This window comes from Rattus norvegicus, chromosome 8 (assembly GCF_021556685.1).
Source record: "Rattus norvegicus strain SHRSP/BbbUtx chromosome 8, alternate assembly SHRSP_T2T, whole genome shotgun sequence".
Lineage (NCBI taxonomy): Eukaryota > Metazoa > Chordata > Mammalia > Rodentia > Muridae > Rattus > Rattus norvegicus.
In genome coordinates this window covers 7,940,545-7,962,380 of record NC_141541.1, presented here as the reverse complement: position 1 = coordinate 7,962,380, position 21,836 = coordinate 7,940,545, and the positions used below count along the sequence as shown (strand labels likewise).

At 36.8% G+C, this 21,836-nt stretch overlaps 1 protein-coding gene and 1 pseudogene across 6 annotated transcripts in view; one reads left to right on the top strand and one right to left on the bottom strand.

Moving 5' to 3' along the window:
* The window catches only part of Gria4 (glutamate ionotropic receptor AMPA type subunit 4), a 454,905-nt gene that overhangs the window by 259,419 nt on the left and 173,650 nt on the right, over positions 1–21,836 (top strand).
* LOC148003930 (elongation factor 1-alpha 1 pseudogene) lies at positions 19,113–21,828 on the bottom strand (annotated as a pseudogene).

The following is a 21,836-nucleotide window of genomic DNA, read 5'->3' as shown; positions in this document are numbered from 1 at the left end:
GGATGATTGTATTGATGTGCTCTTGGATTCGGTTTGCAAGAATTTTATTGAGAATGTTTGCATCGATGTTCATAAGGGAAAATGGTCTGAAGTTCTCTTTCTTTCTTGGGCTTTTGTGTGGTTTAGGTATAAGAGTAATTGTGGCTTCATAGAAGGAATTTGGTAGTGCTCCATCTGTTTCAATTTTGTGGAATAGTTTGGATAGTAGTGGTATGAGGTCTTCTATGAAGGTCTGAAAGAATTTTGCACAGAACCCATCTGGACTTGGGCTCTTTTTGGTTGGGGGACCTTTAACGACTGTTTCTATTTTGTTAGGAGTTATGGGGTTGTGTAAATGGTTTATCTGTTCCTGATTTAACTTAGATACCTGGCATCTGTCTTGGAAATTGTCCATTTCCTGCAGATTTTCATGTTTTGTTGAATATAGGCTTTTGTAGTAGGATCTGATCATTTTTTGAATTTCCTCTGATTCTATAGTTATGTCTCCCTTTTCCTTTCTGATTTTGTTAATTTGTATACACTCTCTGTGTTTTCTCCTTAGGCTGGCTAAGTGTTTATCTATCTTGTTGGTTTTCTCAAAGAACCAGCTTTTGGTTCTGTTGATTCTTTAGTCCTTTTTGTTTCTACTTGGTTAATTTCAGCTCTGAGTTTGATTATTTCCTGTCTTCTACTCCTCCTGGGTGTGCTTGCTTCTTTTTGTTCTAGAGCTTTAAGTGTGCTGTCAAGCTGTTGATATATGCTCTCTCCTGTTTCTGCAGGCACTCAGAGCTATTGCCCTTAGCGCAATTTCATTGTGTCCCATAAGTTTGGGTATATTGTACCTTCAGTTTCATTAAATTCAAAGAAGTCTTTAATTTCTTTATTTATTCATTGACCAGGTGTTCATTGAGTAGAGCATTGCTCAACGTCCATGTATATGTGGGCATTATTTCCTTACTGTTATTGAAGACCAGCTTTAGTCCGTGGTGGTCTGATAGGACGCATGGGATTATTTCTATCTTTCTGTATCTGTTGAGGCCTGTTTTATGACCTGTTATGTGGTCAATTTTGGAGAAAGTATCATGAGGTGTTGAGTAGAACATTTTGTTTTAGGATAAAATGTTCTATACATATCTGTTAAATCCATTTGTTTCATCACTTCTCTCAGTCTGTCTATGTCTCTGTTTAATTTCTGTTTCCATGATCTGTCCATTAATGAGCATGGGATGTTGGAATCTCCTACTATTATTGTGTGAGGTGCAAAGTGTGCTTTGAGCTTTAGTAAGGTTTCTTTTATGTATGTAGGTGCCCTTGTATTTGGAGCATAGATATTTAGGTTTGGGAGTTCATCTTGGTTGATTTTTCCTTTGATCCATATGAAGTTTCCTTCCTCATCTTTTTTGATTACTTTTGGTTGAAAATCGATTTTATTCAATATTAGAATGGCTACTCCAGCTTGCTTCCTTACACCATTTACTTGGAAAGTTGTTTTCCAGCCTTTTACTATGAGGTAGTGTCTGGTCTGTCTTTGCCTCTGAGGTGTGTTTCCTGTAGACAGCAAAATGTTGGGTCCTCATTGCTTATCCAGTTTGTTTATCTGGGTCTTTTTATTGGGGAACTGTGTCCATTGATATTGGGAAATATTAAGGAATAGTGATATATGCTTATTTGTGCTTGGATGCGAGATTATGTTTGTGTGCTTGTCTTCTCTTTGTTGTGTTGCAAAATGATTAGTTTCTTGCTTTTTCTAGGGTGTAGCTCTCCTTCTTATGTTGTGCTTTACCATTTATTATCCTTTTGTAGGCCTGAATTTGTAGAGAGATATTGTGTAAATTTGGTTTTGTCATGGAATATCTTGGTTTCTCCTTCTATGTTAATTGAGAGTTTTGCTGGATACAATAATCTGAGCTGGCATTTGTGTTCTCTTAGGGTCTATATGACATCTGTCCGGGATCTTCTGGCTTTCATAGTTTCTAGTAAGAAGTCTGGTGTAATTCTCATAGGTCTGCCTTTATATGCTACTTTACCTTTTTCCCTTACTGCTTTTAATATTCTTTCTTTCTTTGTGCATTTGGTATTTTCACTATTATGTTATAGGAGGAGTTTCTTTTCTTGTCCAATCTATTTGGAGTTCTATAGGCTTCTTGTATGTTCATGGGCATCTCTTTCTTTAGGTTAGGGAAGTTTTCTTCTATGATTTTGTTGAAGATATTTACTGGTCCTTTGAGTTGGGAGTCTTCACTCTCTTCTATACCTATGATCCTTAGATTTGATCTTCTCATTGAGTCATGGATTTCTTGTATGTTTTGGGCCAGGGACTTTTTCCATTTTATATTATCTTTGACAGTTGCGTCGATGATTGCTTTGGAATCTTCTGCTCCTGAGATTCTCTCTTCTATCTCTTTATTCTGATGGTGATGCTTGTATCTATGGCTCCTTTTCTCTTCCTTTGGCTTTCTATACCTAGTGTTGTCTCCCTTTGTGCTTTCTTTATTGCTTCTATTTCCATTTTTACTTCCTTCACCTGTTTGATTGTGTTTTCCTGTAATTGTTTCAGGGAATTTTGTTTTTCCTCTCTATAGGATTCTGCTTCTTTATTTGTGTTTACCTGCATTTCTCTAAGGGAGTTCTTTTGTCCTTCTTGAAGTCCTCAATCATCATGATCAACTGTGATGTTAAATCTAGATCTTGCTTTTCTGGTGTGTTTGGATATTCCATGTTTGCTTTGGTGGGAGAATTGGGCTCCAAAGATGCTATGGAGTCTTGATTTCTGTTGCTTGGGTTCCTCCACTTGCCTTTTGCCATCACGTTATCTCTGGTGTTACCTTGTTCTGCTATTTCTGACAGTGGTTAGACTGTCCTATAGGCTGTGTGTCAGGAGTGTTGTAGACCTGTTTTCCTGTTTTCTTTCAACCAGTTATAGAACAGAGTATTCTGCTTTCAGGCATGTAGTCGTTCCTGTCTACTGGTCTTCAGCTGTTCTTGTGGGCATGTGTCCTGAGTCCAACAGGCAGGTCACTTGGAGCAGAAAAGATAGTCTTACCTCTGGTCTCGGGCCTGAAGTTGCTCCTTGCAGCTGGGTTTCAGCTCTCCCTAAGGGCAACAACCAGAAGGGCCTGCCCTTCTTTCTCTCAGGACCCTGTGCACAGGGACCAGATGGTGCTAGGTGTTTTCCTCTAGAGTCAGAAATGTGGGCAGAGAGTAATCTCTCTGTCTTCTAGGGTGTGTCTTCCCCTCTAAAGGTCTAGCTCTCCCTCCCATGGGATTTGGGTGCAGGGAGTTGTTTGACCGTTTCCCTTCAGATCTGGGCGCAGTATGGACAGCATCATTTCTGCAGTTTGAGTTCCCCTATCTTCCTGTTCCCAGAGGCCCTATACAGTTTCCTCTTGAGCCAGGGATTTGGACAAATGTGGGCAGAAGTGGTGGTCTCTCCTGCCCTGCAGTCTCAGGAGTGCCCACCTGTCTGGGCAATGAGCTTTCTCTCCCATGGTGTTTGGGAGCAGGGAGCTGTGGGCGTGGATCAGCGAGGGTCAGGCCCCAACTAGAAACTGGAAGTGTCCGGTCCCAGGACAATTTTCTCTTTGTGTTTCCTGAGTCCACTGGGCAGGTCACCTGGAGCAGAAAAGTTGGTCTGACCTCTGGTCTCGGGACTGAAGTCACTTCTCAGAGCTGGGATTCTATTCTAGAGCTTTAAGGTATGCTGTCAAGCTGCTGATATATGCTCTCTCCTGTTTCTTTCTGCTGGTACTCAGAGCTATGAGTTTTCCTCTTAGTACTGCTTTCATTGTGTCCCATAAGTTTGGGAATGTTGTTTCTTCATTTTCATTAAATTCTAAGAAGTCTTCAATTTCTTTCTTTATTTCTTCCTTGACCATGTTGCCATTGAGTAGAGCATTGTTCAGCTTCCATGTATATGTGGGCTTTCTGTTATTATTGTTGTTATTGAAGACCAGTCTTAGTGCGTGGTGATCTGATAGAATGCATGGGACTATTTCTCTCTTGCTGTTTCTGGTGAGGCCTGTTTTGTGACCAATTAAATGGTTAATTTTAGAGAAGGTTCTATGAGAAGAACGAATATTCTTTTGTTTTAGGGTGGAATGTTCTGTAAATATTTGCTAAATCCAATTGGTTCATAACTTCTGATAGTTTCTCTACATCTCTGTTTAATTTCTATTTCCATGGTCTGTCCAGTGATGAGAGTGGGGTGTTTAAATCTCCCACCATTATCGTGTGAGCTGCAATGTGTGCTTTGAGCTTTAGTAAGGTTTCTTTTATGAGTGTAGGTACCCTTGCATATGGATTATAAATATTTAGGATTGAGAGTTCATCTTGGTGGATTTTTCCTTTGATGAATATGAGTTGTCCTTCCTTATCTTTTATAATAACTCTTGTTTGAAAGTCAATTTTATTTGATATTAGTAGGGCAACTCCAGCTTGTTTTTTTGGGGCATTTGCTTGGAAATTTTTTTCTAGCTATTTACTCTCAGGTAGTGTCTGTCTTTGTCTCTGAGGTGTGTTTCCTGCATGTAGCAAAATGCTGGTTCCTCTTCACGTATCCTGTCTCTCAGTCTATGACTTTTTATTGGGGAATTGAGACCATTAATGATGAGATTTATTAAAGAATCATGATTGTCACTTCCTGTTGTTTTCATTGTTAGAAGTGGAATTATATTTGTTTGTCTCTCTTTTGGTTTCATTGCAAGGAAATTATATTCTTGCTTTCTATAAATTTGATACTGTCTCCTGAAGCAGACATCGACGTCTTATACCTGGCATATCTGCACTACCAAAAGGAATGGGTATGAAGTACACACCTAAAAATGCAACTAACTTTTAGGGTCTGGTAAAGAAGGTAAGATTGTCCTCCTACTCCAATGACAGTAGAATGGGAGAAAGATGTGGGCCCCCAAACTCTGTCAGGACTGAGTAAGGGACCAAGTGTCCAAAAGGAAGGAGATGAGCCACCCACATACCATAATGGCTACCTAGGTTTCCGAGTTGGTAATGGTGGTGGTCCAGCCAAGGGAGCTCGGGCCTCTTCAGTCATCCATAGCCAAGCCTAGAAGATTGGCTGGAGGGTTATTTGGGAGTGATATCCATCTGTCTTGTGCAACATGAGGGCAATCGAGAGCCCAGTGTTTTTCCTGATGGCACCTAGGACATAGCCCCTTTGACTTGTGGAAGTTAGGGCAAGCCCTAACTCAATGACCTTGTTGACCACATTTATAGCAGGAGCCTGGTGGTCTCTGAGTCTTAGGAGACCAGGAGTCCAGGGTGATAGCTGGGGCTTGTCAGACAGCCATTGCCAGCACACAGTACTTTTGTCTGTGGGCCTTCTCATCCCTTCCATGGTACATGTTGAAGGCCAGCACCAAAACTTCTGCCTGTGGAATTAGGGGCCCCCTCTCAAGCTTTCTAAGTTTGACTTTTATGTTGGGGTAGCTCTGGAAAAAGAAATAGGTCATCAGAAGTTTCTTACCTTCTGGGTTTCAGGGCCCAGATAAGTGTATTGCAATAAAACCTTTGTGAGGTGTTCTAAAATTTGAGATGGCCTTCTTGTTTTTCCTGGATGATCTCTTGGAGTTTTTCAAAATTTGCTGGTTGTAAAGCTTCCCTGCAAAGACCAGTCAAGAGGCAGATTTTGAATCTATCTCTGACTAAAATACCACCTCTGGAATTATAATTCCATCAAGGATCTTGGTTAGGTAATGCCTCAGAGCCAAATGAGCAAGCAGAACACTGGCAAGTTGACCTATCTGAGTTAAAAGAAGACAGATAATAAAAGTTAGTTCATTCTAATTTCTAAATGAACATAAAAGTCCTGTTTACAGCAATTAGCTCTCTATTGCTGCTTATATATCCTTTACCAAGAGGCTCCAGGAAACAACGTGTTAATTGATGGGAAGGATGCTTTTTCTCCCCCACATTGCTCTTTGCTATAGCACATCAAGGATGATCTTAAATAATGACCTTTGCTCTGTATAGTCCTTATAGTTGCTTACTTAATATAATTTGTTCTGTTCATAGTCCCCTGAAGTGCTCCAAGAAGGCATGAGCACAACTACACCTATTGTTTATCTCAACCTATGTATATCTTTGTAACATATAAATTTTCTAAATAATTATTAATCTGTTAAATTCATCAGTGAAACTATAATAAAAACTATTTCTGTCTGCAGAAACATTTAGTACACTAAGAACAAAAAAGTTTTTCACATAAAAGGCTATTTTTATTATCAAAATAACTTTCTTCTGGAATTTATGAAAAAATGAACACTTGAAAATTTTTGAAGCAATTGATAGACATCAAATAAATGTTGACAAAAGAGACACTTGTCATATGATTCTTTTTATTTTTAGTTGCATGTCTGTTTGTTTCTGAGTGTCCTCCTCAAGTTATAAGTGAAGGTCCTCATGCAGGACAAAAGAGGGGAGTGAATCCTCTAGAGTTAGAATAGCAGTCAGCTATGAGCTACCTGATGTAGATGCTGGAAATCAAACATAACTCAGGTCTTCAAAAAGAGCAAACTGCATTTTTTACCACTAAAGCCATCTCTTTAAAATAAGAAGTGATGATGTATTATCCTAGAAGGCTGTAGTCAAGGTAGTTCTGTATTTTTTTCTTAGTTGCTCATTTCTGAATTTCAAAAAAATAATCTATAATGTTCCTTTGTGAACTATTAGTGTGGAATAAAGCACCATGTGATTTTTCTCCTGCCTGAACCCAAATATCTTCCAAATTTTTACACTTCTAATTTTATATGGTTAAGATTGAGTTTCAAGTATCACTTTTTACAGGCATCATCTTGGCTACCCCATTGCTTATTCAAGAGAATCAGTTCACATCAGTCATCATTTTGCTGTGTACTTCTATTCTATTTAAAGTTTTTATGTTGATCATTTGGATTTGTGTCATAGAAGTTTATGTAAAGAACTAGTTTTAAGGTTCATTAACTACCCCTATAGCTTTGAAAGTACACACTACAGTGAAGCATCTAAGAAGAAGGTATGTATGAAGTGAGAGAAAGAATAAAGGGGCTCTGACTCATAAAAACTGTTCCAAAAGCTGTTGCCTTTAATACCCCACACTAAAAATTTATAATGTAAGCAACTATAAGTACACATACCCACTCCAAGGCTTGGGCCTTGATCTTTGCTTGTTTGATCTAAATTAGTAAAGATACTAGTATGGAATGTAATCCTTGCAAATAGAACAAAATATAAGTAGAAAAGTATTCAAGGGTAAAAAGGAAGAATATTGCTATATCCCCTGGGTTACATATCGCAATCTTGGAAAATTCATTTTTTCAATGTGCAATGGAAGGAGTTAAATGACCTGTCAGTTGAAAGTATTACTGCCCTGCCAAATAAAGATGTTTGTTTTTGTTTTTGTTTGTTGTTTGTTTGTTTGTGGTTTTGGTTTTGTACAGTGTGGTTGTGTGGCATGAGCTGATTCATTCAGGTCACTATGGATTGGACCAGACATCTAGGCCTTAAGCATGCCTGCTGCTCATTGATGATTAACAAGGAGAAAAATTAGCTCAAACCTGCTATATATGTGATATCAGATGATGACAGGGACTTTCATTCACTTACATCTTATTATAATGCACTAAAGGGCCTTACATTCCCTAACTCTTAATACTAAATGTATTGAAATATATTATTCCTTATTTCAAGTCTTTATAAAGATATATATATATATATCTTTATTGTTAAAATTTACATTTAATCCTTTAATTTTTTTAGTAAATCAAAGCAAAAATTATTGTCAGCTTTTAAGTATAAAATATCTGTATCCAGCTATTCAAAATTAAATTTGTGAATGATACACATGTATATGACATAATCCTTTACTATTTTTGTAAAATGCTATGTGGTATAAAAGTACAATCCATGAGAATACAGTGATATATAATATGACATATTTAAATTATGTTGTGCTAGGTCTTTCCTTAACCATCTTCTGCTTAATACAATAAACTAATCCTCAATAGGAATAGTAAGCAGAATCAAATGGTAACTAAATGTAACTATATATTTCAGTAAGGATTTTCACATCTGTGGACATTTATTAAATGATTATCACAATAAGAATTGTGATTGATTAGCAGTTTGGAAATTGGAATCCCAGATAATATATATTTAACTCATTATGTCTTTTAATTAATATAAAAATGAGTAAAGTCATAAAGTTTGCAAAAGCAGGCACCAATGGTGGTATTTAAGAAAGTGGTATCATTAAAGTGAAGTGAATAGGTTTAATTGAAATGAGTTTAATCGAAAAGATGTGTGTGTGTGTGTGTGTGTGTGTGTGTGTGTGTGTGTGTGTGGTGTGTGCATGTGTGTATGTGTGTGTGTGTGTGTTACACTAGCTAACTGGAAAAAAGTAATAGTTAATACAGAAAATATGACAATAAATAGTATGATAAAAAGGCACATGGATGAGTTAATGTTTGCCCAGATGAAGTAATTTGAGCATATTTGAATTTAGACAGTAACCATCATAAAGGACATTTTGAATATCATAGAAGTGTAATAACCATGATATATTGGGCATTAATAGAATGCCAGGTTGCTCTATTCTTCCTTAACTTCTCTCAGTAGTAGAGCATTTTGTACTTTCAATTTCAGTTAATAGAAATGAACTCCTAAGAAGGAAGGAACATAAGACTTTGTGTGACAATTTAATTAGAATCTCACCACCCCCACCTCACTTTTCATACTCTAAGTATAATGCAGAGCGGGTAGAGAGGAGACTGTATTGAATGCAGAGTTGCTGTGTTGACACCTTACTTTGCTGGGATACAATAAACTGAGAGGCAAAAAAACAGGGATCTAACATGTGGCCAACCATTTTTAGTGTTAATGTGCATAGAAGAGTTTTATTTGAGGTTAGTTACTGGAGTACATTATTCATTAAAGTAGTGAGTTTCATGAGATGACACATTATTAAAGGAGCAGAGAGGCAGAATCTGCATCTCATTGCCATCTGCTTGTGATTACTCCTGGCTTGGCACATATTGCACATCACAGGTATGTTTCCTTCACATCAGACACCATCCTCAAAACAATAATAAAACATATCATCTCTTCATTGGGAGATGATTTGCATTCATAAAGAGTAGAGTTCAGATCCCCATAACCCATGTAAAAAAACAATCAGGCAATGGGCCCACTTGTATTCGTGCTCTCTTGATACAGAAATGAAAGATTTGTAGATCAAAAAGAGTAGTCTGGGTAGATGTAGTGAGCTCCACAGTCATCTAGAGAGACTGGCTCAATAAATGAATTAGAGAGCAGTGGAGGGAAGTGCGTTACAACCTCCTTTGAACTACTATGTGCATGTGTGTTCATATGTATGCTCACTAGCAAACCCATACATATATGTACAGAAAGGAAATGCAAATATGATCATTGCCATCGACATTCTTTCAACAAACCTTAAATTTTATCTTCCATAGTTACCCATGATGAGTTTGTAGGAAGCTCTCAGAGATTGAATCTGGGGAACCCAGACAATCTACAGCTGATCTTTTATAAAGTACACTTTGGTACAGATCTCATGAAATACACAATAAGAAGCATTGGTAAATGCTTTGCAAGGGTGAATGATAATATATGTGTAGTGCTTATAACTCAGCAGTCTTGATTTTATATACTTTATATATATATGTATATATATGATAATTTTTACTGCAAAAATATTCAGATATTTCCCAAGAACCAGTGCGGGAGTAATTCAAGTAATGTAAATAAAATTGGTGCTTCTTAGAGCTGGAGAGATGGCACTGATTATCTGTACTGCTCTTGCAGAGGATCCTATTCTGCTTCCCAGAACCCAAGACAAACAACTCACACCTGCCTTAATTCAGCTTCAGAAGATCCAGTGTTCTCTTATAGTCTCTAAGGGCACCTGTGCTCAGGTGTGTGAGTGTGTGTGTGTGTGTGTGTGTGTGTGTGTGTGTGTGTGTGTGTATGTGAGAGAGAGAGAGAGAGAGAGGGAGAGGTCACACAAGTGAGTGAGAAGCATATATGTACAAATGTGCAAGTACACACACATGCATGAAAACACAGACAAACACATAAATATCTTTTCAAAACAATAATAAAAATAATAATAATAACAATAATAATAAAATTAATGCATCCAATGAACAAAGCTTGTCCCTATAGAACCTCAAAACAAACCTGGGTGTTTATGTGCTGCTTTTGGATAGTAGCTGCAAGTGATGAAGTTAGGAAAAAAAGGAAGTGCACTTGGTCGCATCAAGCCTGAAGAGAAGTTCACAGGACAGATCCTAGTCTTCTAAAAGCATAAAGATAACAGCGGTAGGCCTTTCTGGTGTCTATTTCTCAGTGTAACAAGGTAGCAAGCCCAAACAGGTACAATTAAGATGGGGCAAGTGGACAAGGACCTTGGGAATTAAGGGTAACAGGAAGGGTACAGTGAAAAAAAATCTGTTACCAGTGAAGTATGTTCTCCTTGAATCAGAAAATTCTGAGTTTTGCTTGATTCCCTAAGTTCTAATACAATATTTATTATTATTATATGTTAATTGGATAAAAATATTGAATGAATTGTTTTTCTTTTGAGAATTTATACTAAGATTTTCTCCCACTACTAACGCTTCAGCACACACCTTTCTTCACCAATGCTATTCAGATCATTCAATAATTTACTACTCAACAACTAAGTGACAATATTGTTTTCTACAACATATTTATATTAGATGAACCACTAATTTTCTCTGAGCAAGTTATTTTGCTTACAGTTCCAATATTGTCTCTTAATTTCATCAGTAAAAGTCATGGAAATTTACTAAATATATGATAGAGGATACAAATAAATGCACATTGTACCTGGTGTTCAAAAGATGACCATGCTCTGCTCTCATCTATGCTAGAACTCAGTGATTTGAACATCCAAGGGGCCTGAACAATGGCTCCTCTTTACTACATTATAAAATTTGCTACAATTGCTTAAAGAAGTCATCAAATGTTTTTGGAATTTCTTAATTTCCTAAAATAGTACATGTATCACTTGAACTCAAGCCAAGGGAAAATGTGCCTTCATATGAAAGTTCTCATGTCATAAAGAAGCAGGGCTCTTCGCCAACCCTTCATTCTGCCATCTCTGTGGCTTTATAATTTGTCCCGTTTTATGTATTATACTATGAGATTCTGATCTTTCCTTACTTTTATAGACCTTTTTGTAACCAACCACATAAATCCTCAGAAAATATTGTCTTTCCCTTCGTTACTTATGGAAATCCTTCAACTCAAGCACACAAGTTGGGCAGCTCATTTCTAAAGAGCTCTGGAGTATAAATTCCATCTGAGTCATCTTTGGGAATGCAGTTCCCTCCACAGCACAAATCTATTTGCTTACCTCTCCTCTGTGACTTGATATAATGTCTGTTTAGCCCTCTCTTTCCAATAAAATCCCCCCTGATTCAGATACCTCAACTAAAAAAGAAGTGGGAAGTGAGTGGGAATCTTTCGTATCTCATATCTTAACACTAGCACCTTTTTTAAGAGCCTTGTGTTTTACTCTGGATGGAAAAATCAACATGCAAGCTCTCTTTTATTTGTTGCTTGTGAGCAAAAGAAGGCAAGCCAGCTTCTGGATGCTTAATTCCAGCAGCCTGGGGCTACGATTCCATCCTCAAGTTCGTTGGAGCAAGCTTTCCAGAGTTTGTCAGAGGAGGAAGGGATATGACTTATACATGAAATTAAGATTTTTTTTAAACTTAAAGAAAACAAATGGTCTTTTTTAAATCTGCATTGTTCTCTGTCCTTCAGAAATTAAAATGTATTCCTTAGTAAATTATTTATGTTAATTCAAAATTTTGCTTATCTTTTCATCATCATGACTTTTGCTGTTGCTTTTCTTCCAAATAGTCCAGAAAAGCTGAGCAGAAACTGAAAGGGACAACTTTTCTTCATTACTAGGTCTGTGACCCTCATATCTAAGCTGGTTTTAGAGATAATGATGAGAATTGTGAATTTTTCAAGTAATAAAGGCAAGAGTAATTTTTCCTTTATTTAGTTAATATTTACCAATTTCAATTATTTTCTACACATGAGAGGGTTGATTTTGTTTGTTTACTTTGTGTCATTTTTAAATTACATTATCAGAGACAATTTCATTGAGAAAGTGCAGTCGGAGTGAAACTTAATAGAGGCAATAGGGTCAGGAGGCTTTCTGGAGAAAGGCATTCAAAGAAGAGGGAACAGCACCTTAAATGTCCTGATGAGTGTGTGTATGTGCATAAGTGCAAGTGTGTGTGTGTGTGTGTGTGTGTGTGTATGTGTTTTTGTTTGTGTGTGTGTGTGTCTGTGTCTGTGTCTGTGTCTATATGTGTGTGTCTGTGTGTTTAGCAACAAATATAGTTTGGGTAGGACAGAATGAGCAAGCATCCAAGGAGAAAAGAAAGTATCTGGGGAATAAGTAGAACAAAACAGCCATAAAGACTTTTGCTTTTTTTTTTCCCCGAGTAATGAAGGCAGCCATTGGAAGATTTCAAGACAGGAAAAGCATAATGTGACTTTTGTCTTAAAGATGAGTCTTGTCAAATGAGGACAGACTAAAGGGGGTCCATGGTCAAAGAAGAAAAACTCTTTCAAAGCTTTACAACAGTGAAATCAAGAAGTGAAGAATGGTGAAATTATTGAGAAATTAAAAAAAAAAGTTGATGCTTGAACCAAAGAATTTACTCACAAGCTCAGATGGTGTTTTTCTGGCAATAGAGCACAACGTTGGAGGAGGGGGTACATTGTGTGGACACATTATGGGTATTCTGTTTCTGTGTGCACATGCTATGTGTATGTGGGGTGGGTTTCTGGATGCCTAGGGAGAAGGGACATGTGCACACGTCATTCCATATCCAGATTATATGCACTTAACTGCCAGTGTGCTTGATAGGGGCAGAAGAACACACACTAATTCTCTTCCAACATTCTTTGTCTCTTCCAAAGGTATGGCAGGTACTGATTTTGAGCAAGAAATAAAAGAATTGGAAAAATATGGCAGTGCTGACTACAGAAAACATAGGGCAAAACTGTTTCTGGTCAGCTGAGATTAGACCCAACTAGTCACCTAATCACTAAATGATTGAAGACAACTTCTTCCTCCTCCTCTTTTTTTCTTCTTCTTCTTCTTCTTCTTCTTCTTCTTCTTCTTCTTCTTCTTCTTCTTCTTCTTCTTCTTCTTCTTCTTCTTCTTCTTCTTCTTCTTCTTCTTCTTCCTCTTCTCCTCCTCCTCCTCCTCCTCTTCCTCCTCCTCCTCCTCCACCTCATTCTTCTTTCTCTTCCTTTCCCTCCCTCCCTTCTTCTCTCCCTTCCTACTTCCCTCTCTCTATCTTTCGGTCTCTCTTTATCTGTCTCCGTCTCTCTGTCTCTGTCTCTGTCTCTCTCTGTCCCTCTGTCTCTCTGTCTCTCTGTCTCTCTCTCTCTCTCTCTCTCTCTCTCTCTGTGTGTGTGTGTGTGTGTGTGTGTGTGTGTGTGTGTGTGTGTGTGTGCAATTTCTGGAAGTTGTGATGCTAAGAGAAGGAAGAATAAACTTTGTAGGTCGATTTTAAGTGCTTTAAAAGGACTAATTTTAAAGAGAACTCAGTAGATACTCTCTTGCTTTGCTCCATTTCGTTCCCTTTTTCTTTTATTTTTCAAAACACTTCTTACAGCTAATGGAAGTTGGCTGCAGTAAATAACCAAAGTTCTGTAAGACTGCCAGTTTCGTCCCATTTTTTCCTGTCCACTTTTCCCCCAGAACAAGGATGTTATCCTCAGAATCATGAGAATGTGTTATTTTCAGATCCTTATTTGCCACCACTAGCTTTCCCATCACCAGCTTTTTGCCTTGGGGAAGTCATGTCCCTATGCTGGAGCATCCTTTGTGTCTACATCAGGAGTTTGATTACACTGTCACTATGATTTCTCCAATTTGGAGCACATTCTGATACCTCATGCGTAAGAACTGAAAACACAATTTGCTTGTGTAATGGGAATCATTCAATCATTAAATGTACTAGTATATTTTTTCTTCAAATATACAATTATGTTTTGTTTTAAACAACTTTAGATTAGTTTGTAAACAAAGTATAGTGTGCATTAAATAGCAAAGTTCAATGCCTCAATTATTGGAGCGTCTTTTGAATATTCTTCTATATTTAAAACTTAAACAGCTGCTCAATAATGAGATCCAGTTGGATACTGGCAACCAAATACACAAACCACTTTATTTCTTAAATAAAATAACATATTATGTTACAATTATATTTGAATGGAGTTCCAACTGCATTGATTTCAACATTTTATTTGGAAGATGGTAGAAATCTAGAATTCTCTGATCCCAAACATTAGGTACTATTTGCTGACTTTTACCTCTAAGAATATTTTCTAGTTGTGTTTTAAGTTTCTGAGCCAAAAATAAATGTAACAATAGAATCACCCATGTCTCTAGACATCTAGACAGGCAAGACTGAAAAAAGATAAAGGAAATTAAGTGATATATTGTACTGGGACCTCTTTACACATAATATCTCTGCCCTCTTTTATTAGTTATATCTTTTTTTCTGATTTTTTTTACTAATATTTATTACAACCACATAGGAATTTGAAGTTCATAAACTGCTTTAAGGCACTGTTTCTCCTTTCTTCTTCCCTGGCTCTTATATCCATTTTACCTACAGAGTCCATGTTTATGCCTGAACTACTGGCTTATTCAACAGTGCCCTCTTTCCTTCTTCTAAAAGTCTCTGTATAATAAACTGCATAATCACGTCATTCAAATAAAAATGTTAGATATCACAGCCCTAAACATTTAAGTAAAGGTATATAACATCCTTTTCAGATTGACCTATCCTTTATATATTAACCTAAGCAGGACAAATGAATCTGAGAAACACATCACCTGCAGTCATACTTGATTATATATAGATTATTCTGTGGACAATGGTCTACTATTAAACATACCAAATGGTTGGCCTTCCTATTATATTCTGATCTCATTATGTTCTGAGCACCCCTTCAAACGGAATATTTAGGCTTAGTAAATTATGGTTTCTAATGAAAGCTGTATTTTACAAATATATAATTCAAATACTAAATGTCCCTACAAGGAATAAAAAAAATTGAAGAACAATTGTGGAACCAGAGATTCTGCATTATGAGCAAGCTATGCAGTAGCCACTTTTATCATAACGTACCATTTAAAGTAAACTGTGCGTCTTTGTCTCCTCTCTAGAGGTGGAGGGACTTGGGAGAATAAAGCCAATCTGTAAGTCAGACTAAAGTAATAAAGTTGGTAATAGCCAACTTTATTCAGAGCCTCAGACAATTTATACTCTAAGGGTTAAGAAAGGTCACATGAGTAAAGTTCTCATGAGTTCAAGTTCAATACAATCACAAGAACAAGCCACAGGCAGCAAAAAACATGTTTTTACATAGAGACATGTAAAGGATGATTTAAACATTTAATTGAATAATAACTCAAGCACTAATGACTAATCTGGAGTAAATTCCCTCCTATCCACTAGACCTGGGAGACACATGAAAACATATTCCAAAACATTTCATGTTTTGAAGAAACTGATGTCACAAAGTACATGTCTTGTCTTCTTGGAGTGTTATCACAAGCACTTAGAATTTTATTCACACAACTCTATTACTAGACCATGTTCCAACAAGTCTTTGTACACTTCTAAGATATATCACTAAGAAAATATTTGAAGATAATAAGTATCTACAAATTTCATAAAAGGAAAATATTTCTATGAAATTATTTTCTTCATCTATCACTTAAAAAGAAATGTAGCTGGGCTAACTAAACAAGGTGATTTTTGCTCAAAGTTCCCTCAAGATATTTCAGTCAAATCATTGAAACTGATGACCTTAGTGACTGTCTCACTCACTCACCTAGAAACAGACTGTAGCTGTCAACCAAAGCTTGGGGTGGCCAGTGCTTAATTCTTGCACTACCATTTGCTTTGGCTGACTGATTTTCCACACGCCATAATACTGAGTATCAAACAAAATGGAGCCAAGGCATTAGGAACAAAGTATCTTTGCTGACGTGACTGAACCTGGGAAACCATTTATCATTACTGTCTCAACGATTATTACTTCCTTGGATACAAGGAGAGATTCATGTAGATAAGGTCACTTTTATCGTGGAGTCAGTTCAAGGGAGAACAAAAAACATTGAAAATCCTTAGCTCAGTCTTCACTAACATTTTAGTAAATATCATAAATGACTTATACATTTACATTTGGGAAAAGTGAAATGTCAAATCAATGTTATTTTTCAAAGCATAAATTCTTCACCTGTTTACCTATAAAATCAATAGAAGCAATAAGCTTTAGACTTGCAGAGAAATCCACACATATTAATTCTTTGAATAGTATTTTTGTAAGTAATTCATACTGTTTAAAACAAAAAAATAAATTTTGGTTCTGGAAAACAAGCTCAATTTTCAAGTTATTTAGATGTCTAATTTCTATTGCAAATTACTGTGATAATTATAATAGCTGATTTGCAAAAACCAAAGAAAATGCATTCACTAAAAATGTTAGAAAGAATTTCAATATATATTCATGTCTGAACTCTCCCAGGGATTACATTACAATGCAGTAACTACAAATATATAGTGTATATTGCATAATACATATGCATGGTTATATGTGTATAGCAAACGTGTATGCATTTATTGTAGATATATTACTGTCACATATATACACATATGCATATTATTATAAAAGAAATAGCAGCCAATTAAATGAAAAACTAACTTGCAAATGAAAAGGTTAGGACAATTATAATGATGAAAGTTAATATATACTCTGACTAATTGGTAATCAATATGTGGTGGAAATTGAAAAATATTGATTGTGTAACTCTTGTCACTACAAATGACAACTGCCCCAGTTCTTTGAGAAAGATCACCATAATGGTGCCCTCCTAAGGATAGTTAAATGTAAGACCTTATTGAGAGGTTGTTTAAAGTAAGAAAATTTCCCTCAAGGAAATTTAAAGCAAACAGAGATTCTGTCTAATCAATGTTACTTGAAACAAAGATCTTGAATTAAAGTTGGAGGTAACAAATTACAGTGAAATGTCTTAACTTAGTTCTGCAGGTGAAATATGGGTGGTACCATCCAGGAAACCATCTGCATATAGGCTTTATTATAAAACAAGCAAACAACTGAAAGGCATCTGTTTCTGTAGCAACAATTAATGCAGCTTGTAGGTAATTCTAGAGCATACTTAACAAAACTCTAGAGCGATGATTTTTTTATCATAAATCCTTATCAATATACTTTTAAGAACCAAGTGATGAGCTGACAAAGTAGAAAATTTTTTATCAAATGTTGTGAAACATGTAGATAGGCAATTGCTATCACCTTGTTTTCTGTAAGCAAAACGAGAAATTTTACCATTTAATCAGGCCAAACATTCATATATTGTTTGATTATAGCTCTAAACTTTCAAATCACAATGGAGAAATATTTAGATTTGAAAAACTTTAATAAATGGGCAATACATCTGAGCCTAAGAACTATCGGGGAAAAACTTACTGTAGATGCTGCAATACAGTATCTGAAAAGAGGTTTATATCTACCTAATACACCAGTCTAATGAACCCAATGACAAGGGTTAAAAAACATCTAGCCTTTAAACATCACCATTTGATCAAATTTAATTGTCATAGATCATTTTCAATGACACGCTTAATCTATACCAAATATTACATTAAGGGCATTGTGGGCATAGTGTGAACTTTATTAACTTCCCTTTATGTAAAAGATCCTAATGAGAGAGAAGTTCTTGGTCAAGACCATTTATCTCATAATCCATAGAGATTCATTCTTTCTCACACTAGAGCCTGCACTTTTATATTCCTTAGTGATAGGAATTATAAGACAATGAAAAACATGATTCTATTCTGTTTCAGTTAATTTTATTCCCTGTATTAAGGATTCATTCCTGACCCAGAAAGTTTTATTACCACAAAGAACTCCTAGGTACTGTAGCTATTTCTTAAGGGGTTGCTGTGGCTTTTCGTCTTCCCACTGGGGAGATGTTCACTGATCTCATTCCAAGTATACAGGGAAGTTATGTCTCTAACCTTGAACTTCTCTGTAACAGCCTCAGGCAGATGTGGGTCCAGTGTCACAACAGGGCAAAGATTGCAGTAAAGAAGAAGTTCATACTTCAGAATATCCCTCAGATGCTGCACTGTGATACCATTTGGTTAACAATGCACCCTGAAACTACTAAGGCCTTTTTTCTGCAGGGCATAAAACATTAAATTAGGTCAATGTTAGTCAAAAGCCTTTGATTTAGTGCTTAGATCTATCTATATTCCTGCCTAAATTCTTCCTTTCTAGAAGGAAATATGAAACTTCACAGTGCTATTTTAAACCTCATAGATTAACTTTTAATCACAGTGTAGAAGGATTTGTCCAAGCCAGTTAGGGTATGTATGTTTACTTTTACTGAAAATAATATATAGTGTTTGATATATAAGCATATACTATATTCTGGTTATTGTTTCCCCTTCTTCTACACTTTCCAGTTTCTCTCTACTTTACCTCTCATCTGGATCAACTCCATTTTTGTTTCTCATTAGAAACAAAAAGGCTTCTAAGAAATAGAAATATTTAAATAAGTAATAAAATGAAATAAATATATGTGCAAAGTTCATTTACTTGGTTTGTATTACCTCAAGATATTGGATATTTTGAGGCTATTGTAAGATTCTGTCTCTCTGATTTCTTTCTCATTTCATTGTCATTTTTATATAGGAAGGCTACTGATAGTTCAAAGTTCGTTTTGTTTTGTTTTGTTGTTTTCTCATTAAAGTTGTTTTAATGAACCTCAAAATTCTGTGACAGATTTTTGGTCAAATTGTTTCCATTAGAAAGTACTGGTTTTGAAAAGTAATAACTTAAAACTGCCACACATACACACAAAATGGTCCATAAAAAATTCGTTCCTTCTGAAGGTTTTATTATGCCTTGTTATCATTAACCAGTCTTTTACTGTTAAACTTAAATGGCCAAACAGTTCTGAGATTGGTTCTTCCACCACTGATTAAGACTTGGGTGGCAGGTGTTAGGGATAGCATTCATTAAGTTTTCTGAGCTTTCTGGGCAGACTTGGCGACTTTACCTGCAGCCTTCTTGTCGACAGCTTTGATGACACCCACAGCAACTGTCTGACTCATGTCACAAACAGCAAAACGATCAAGTCAAGGATAGTCAGAGAAGCTCTTAACAGACAAAGACTTGCTAGGGACCATATTAACAATGGCAGCAACACCAGACTTCAAGAATTTGGGGTCAGCTTCCAGCCTCTTACTAGAATGATGATTAATCTTTTCTTTAAGTTTGGCAAACTTGCATGCTATGTGAGCCGTGTGACAATCCGGAACAGGAGCAGACACAGCACTAATTTGGCCTGGATGGCTCAGGATAATCTCCTGAGTGGTAAAGACTGCTGCTTCCATCGGTCAGTCATTTTTGCTGTCACCAGCAATATTGCCACATCTAATATCTTTGACAGACACTTTCTTTAAAATGAAGTCCACACTGTCCCTAGGAAGAGCTTCACCCAAAGCTTCCTGGTGCAATTCAACACACTTGATTTCATTTGTTACATTGGCTGGAGCAAAAGTAACCATCATGACTGGTTTGAGAACACCAGTTTCATCTCAGCCCATGGTGACAGTGTCAATGCTCATAATTTTAGAGACATCCTGGAGGGGCAATGGCAGAGGCTTCTCAGTTGGACAAGTGGGAGGAAGATACAGTCCAAGATTCCAGTAGCATGTTGCCACAGGCACTGCCATTTTTTTTTCCGTTTTTTCTTTATTAACTTGAGTATTTATTTACATTTCAAATGTTATTCCCTATCCCGGTTTCCGGGTCAACATTCCCCTAACACCTCCCCCTCCCCTTCTATATGGTTGTTCCCCTCCCCATCCTCCCCCCATTACTGCCCTCGCCCCAACAATCACGTTCACTGGGGGTTCAGTCTTAGCAGGACCAAGGGCTTCCCTTTCCACTGGTGATCTTACTAGGCTATTCATTGCTACCTATGAGGTTTTCAAACGTTATCCCCTTTCCAGGTTTCCTGTCCCCAAACCATCTATCTCATCACCCCTCTCCCTTCTTCTATGAGGGCATTCCAACACCCAACCATCTACCCTTCCTTCCCGCCTTTTCCCGCCTTCCCGCCTTCCCGCCTCCCTGCTCTGACATTCCTCTACATTGTGGGGTCCAGCCGTGATAGGACCAAGGACTTCCATTGGTGCTCAACAAGGCCATCCTCTGTTACATATGCAGCTAGAGCCATGGATCAGTCCACATATAGTCTTTGTATGGTGGTTTAGTCCCTGGGAGCTCTGGTTGGTTGGTACTGTTGTTCTTGCGGCATTGCAAACCCCTTCAGCTCCTTCAATCCTTTCTCTGACTCCTCCAATGGGGACTCTGTTCTCAGTTTCATAGTTGGCTGCTAGCATTCGTCTCTGTATTGTCATGCTCTGGCTGAACCTCTCAGGGGACCGTTATGTCAGGCTCCTGATACCATGCACTTCTTAGCATCAGCAATACTGTCTGGGTTTGGTGGTTGTATGTATGTGGGCTAGATCCCCAGGTTGGGAAGGCTCTGGATGTGCATTCCTTCGGTCTCTTCTCCAAACACAGTCTCCATATCTTCTAATATGAATATTTTTGTTCCCCCTTCTAAGATGGATTGAACCATCCCCATTTTGGCAGTCTTCTTCTTGAGTTTCATGTGGTCTGTAGATTATATCTTGGGTTGTAGCATTAGTTAAGTTGAAAAGTATCACTGTAGCTAAGACTACAAATACTATATTAAAGAAGGATGGAGAAAGTGAACAGCCCTATCTTGTTCTTGAGTTTAGTGGAATTATTTTGAGTTTCTTTCCTCCATTCAAGTTGATCTCAGTTAAGAACTTATTATAAACTGACTTTATAATGTTTATTATATCCTTTCTGTCCCTAATTTTATTAAGGAGTATTTGATTTTTCTCCAATGCATTTTTTACATTTAACGAGATGATTCTGAGTTTTCTCTTTGAGTTTGTTTATATGTTGAATTATATTTATCATTTTATGCATGTTGACCCACCCCTCCACTTCTGCAATGAAGCCTACTTGATTATGGCAGATCATGTTCTTGATGTTTTCTTTGATTCAGTTTGCAAGTATGCTATTGAGGATTCTTGCCTCTATGTCCATAAGAAAAATTGTTCTGTGATTTTCTTACTTGTTGGATATTCACGTAGTTTAGGAATCAGGTTAACTTCAGCATTGTAAATTGAATTGGGAAATATTCCTCATTTTTCTATTTTGTGAAATAATATAAGGAATATTTTTATTAACTTCAAGAAGTTTGAGCAGAATTTGTATTAACAATTTTTTCATTCTTCTTGCACACACACACACACACACACTCATGCATACACACATACACACTCATCCATGAGTTCTATATATTCTCTCAAACATGTAGTGATAGGTTTCCTCTTCTTATTATGACCACATAAAGTACTTCTTTCAAATAGGCAGAGTAGTCCAAGTTCATGCTCTCATAAGGAAGGAAGCCAACATTTATTAGCATCCTTAGAAAAATATAGGTGCCATTACTTTTAAAATTCTACTGTGATCATGTTCATGACATAAAAAGTCAACAGTGGACCATTAAAGAATTCAAATACCTAGTGTGAGAGCTATGGTTTAAAAAGAAAGCACAGCTTTCATGATTCCATTATTCATCGCTGGCATGCTGGTCACAAAGCCATGCTGTATTTACATGATCATCTTTGCAC